The sequence below is a fragment of the Prionailurus bengalensis genome, chromosome B1 (assembly GCF_016509475.1).
Source record: "Prionailurus bengalensis isolate Pbe53 chromosome B1, Fcat_Pben_1.1_paternal_pri, whole genome shotgun sequence".
NCBI classification, from domain to species: Eukaryota; Metazoa; Chordata; class Mammalia; order Carnivora; family Felidae; genus Prionailurus; species Prionailurus bengalensis.
The window spans coordinates 50,819,004-50,822,540 of record NC_057344.1 but is presented as its reverse complement, the minus strand read 5'-3'; positions in this window follow the sequence as shown (position 1 = coordinate 50,822,540).

Below are 3,537 nucleotides of genomic sequence, written 5' to 3'. Positions count from 1 at the left end.
CATCAAGTATTGCTGTTGCCCTTTTTTCTTCTCTCCTTATAGAAATTTGCTTAAATATATGTTAGACCTTTTCATTCTTTTAAACTTTTCCTGTGTGTGTGTGTGTGTGTGTGTTTGTCTTTTTGCTTCTTTGTGCTACCTGCTGGAAAAATTTTCAGACCTTTCTTCAAAATGATTTATTCTCTCATCAGCTGTGTCTAATCTAGTGGTGAACTCATCCACTGAGGTTTTAATTTCAGTTATTGAAGTTTTGCCTCTAGATATTCTATTTTGTCCTTTTTCTATTAAAATAACTTTGTTCTTGCCATTTATTTCCATTTCCCTATAAATATATTCAAGCTTATCTTTTATCTATTTAAATATAGTAAGCACAGTTGTTTAATTATGCTTGACAATTCCAATAACTTGTGTCTCTGTGAGTCTTGTCTTATTGTTTCTTCTGGTTCTCAGTCATAGTTTTGTTCTCCTTTTGCATTTATCATCTATGTGTGCTGCTAATGTATAGAGAGAATTACTTACAAGAAGTATTTGAGGCCTCAGATGAAGTTTTTTTGCCCAGAGAGGATTTGCATTTGCTCCTCCCTGGTGTGGAGATGCTACAGGCCCCAACACTGCCCAAAGTTTCCTGAACCACTCAGATGGTATAAACCTGACAAATCCCTCTGAGGGCCAGGTCATCACCACTCTAAAGATATGGCTCTCTGAGTTTCATATTATGATCTTCATTCAAAATATCCTTCACTGGGAACTTTTCTCTTAGAGTACCAGAAATTTCAGTGTTCCATGTGGAGAAATATCTAGCTTTAAACAAGGAGAAGACAATAATGTCTGGGTTCTTTCTTTTTAATAACATTCTCTATGAATTAAGAATATATTAAGAAGCTTGTCCCTTAGAGTTAAAGCAACATGTTATGTTAGTTTCCTTGGGAAATAGTTCATAAAAAAAAGAGCATATAATTCAGGAGATATTTATTAAGTGTCTGCCATGAATCAGATGCAGTGGTGCTAAGAATATAACTCTGAGAAATACAGAAACCAGCCTTCTAATGATTACTTAATTTCTTTCCTGGATATAATTGGCAGCTTAAAGATTATTTTATTATTTTGATTGATAACTTTAGGGTAAAATAAATCATTGTGTTTCCATTATTTTACATTTGTTACTGTTCCTCAGAGAGCTCAAAGCCTATTTGGGGAGAAAACATGAAACAGCCTGGGTAATCCAATCTACAATTATTTATATGAGAGGTCTTCTACCAGGAATACGTAGGAACTAATGGTCATTGAGTTCTTAATTACAAGGTGCCCAGTACTCTACATCTATTTCTTACCTATGAGATAAGCATTATTGTCCCCATTTTACAAGTGAAGAAACTGAGGTAGGAAGACATTCACTTTCCTGAAGTCACACTGCATGACACGCAACTTCCACAATGGTTCCCAAAGATCCCTGCCTCCTGGTATCCCCACCACACTGTGTATTATCCCTCCTCCTTGAAAGTGGGCTAAAAGTAGGGGCACCTGGGTGGCTCAGTCAGTTAAGTGTCTGAGTTTAGCTCAGGTCATGACCTTGAGATTCATGGGTTCCAACCCCACGGGTTCTGTGCTGACAGCTCAGAGCCTGGAGCCTGTTTCAGATTCTGTGTCTCCTTCTCTCTCTGCCTCTCCCCAGCTCGTGCTCTGTCTCTCTCTGTCTCAAAAATAAATAAACATTAAAAAAAAATTTTTTTTTAAAGTGAGCTAAAAGTAGTAACTCACTTTAATCAACAGCATAAAGAAAAGTGGTCGGATGTCCCTTCTGAGATTAGGTTATAAAAGACTAACTTTAATCTCACTGTCTGTATTTCCTTCTGGCTCTTTTCATTCCAATGAAGCAAGCGCCTATGTCATGAGCTGTCCTATGGAGAGGCCCATGTAAACAAATAGAGGCCCTCAGTGCAACAGCCCAAGAGGAACTGAGGTCTGCCAACAGCCACGTACATGAACATGAGAGCAGATCCTCCCCCCAGCCATGCCATCAGATGAGGCTGCAGCCTCGGCTATCTTCATGATTGCAGCATCTTGAGAGACCCTGAGCCAGAAAGCCCAGCTAAGTGATGGCCACATTCCTGACCCATGGGAACTGTAAGATAGTAAGTGTTGTTTGGAGCCACTAAGCTTTGGAGTCATGTGTACACAGTAGGGAACAAATACATACTGCTAAGATGAGGCAGTCTGATATTGGACAGGTCTATCTGAGACTACACTGTCTTCCCGAGCATGTTTATACACTAACACATAATTAAAATCATCAAAGTACCTCTGAAGAGAAATCCAGACAAAAATACAAGTAAAACTACAAAAGTGGAACTGAACTCATTCTTAAAACTCACTGAATCCAATGCTTTCATTTTACAGTTGAGGAAACTGAAGGACTGGGACTTTCCCAGTGCCCCATGGCCATTTGGGTAGGGCTAAGGCTAGAACCTAGTTCATTTCCCCAGCCAAAAGACTTTACACTGCTTCATCCTTGTTTGCCTTGCTATTTAAGGAAGGGGAAAATGCCTTTTGGGTTTTGTTCACTAATATGTTTTGTATAAATGGCCTGTATATGTTATGAAGTAATGGATACTTGTTGCAAGAGAAGACCACCAGCAACTGGCCCTTGATGGTCACAATGAAGAGAAATTGCTCAATATCTCCTTATTCCCTTTTCTCTACCTTTTGCCCCAGTGGCAAGAAATGGACACTGAACAGAACTAGGAGAAGCCCTGGTTAATGGGTTATCTGGATGCTTTATGAATAAGAAATTGTAATCAGGCCACATGCAGGCAAGAGGAAAGGTACTAGTTATGAGAAGTAGATGATTAGGTAGCTTATTAGTCAGGGAATTATAGATATTTTGTGGCTGCTAGGATGTGGAAGATGGTTAAGAAGATAAAGAACAATTTTTCAGGGTCCCAAGGAATCCTCTTTTTTTTTTTTTTCTGAGAGAGTGAGAGAGTACACACACACACACACACACACACACATGAGCTGGGGAGGGGCGAAGGAGAGGGAGAATTTTAAGCAGCTTCCACAACCCGCAATGGAGCCCAATATAGGGCTTGATCTCATGACCCTGGGATCATGACCTGAGGCCAAAATCAAGAGTTGGATGCTAACCTTACTTTTTAAAAATTTTTTAAGTGATTAAAATATTTACTTATTTTACTTATTTTTTTAATATTTACTTATTTTTGAGATACAGACAGAGTTCCAGGAGAGGTGCAGGAGAGGTGCAGAGAGAGAGAGAGAGAGAGAGAGAGAGAGAGACGGAGACACAGAATCCAAAGCAGGCTCCAGGCTCTGAGACGTCAGCACAGAGCCCGACATGGGGCTCCAACTCATGAGCAGTGAGATCATGACCTGCATGAGCAGGGTTGAGAAGAGACAGAGAGAGAGAGAGAGAGAGAGAGAAAATCTCAAGTAGGCTCCACACTCAGCATGGAGCCTGATGAGGGGCTCCCTCCTATGATGCTGGGATCATGACTTGAGCCAAAATCAAGCTGGACGCTA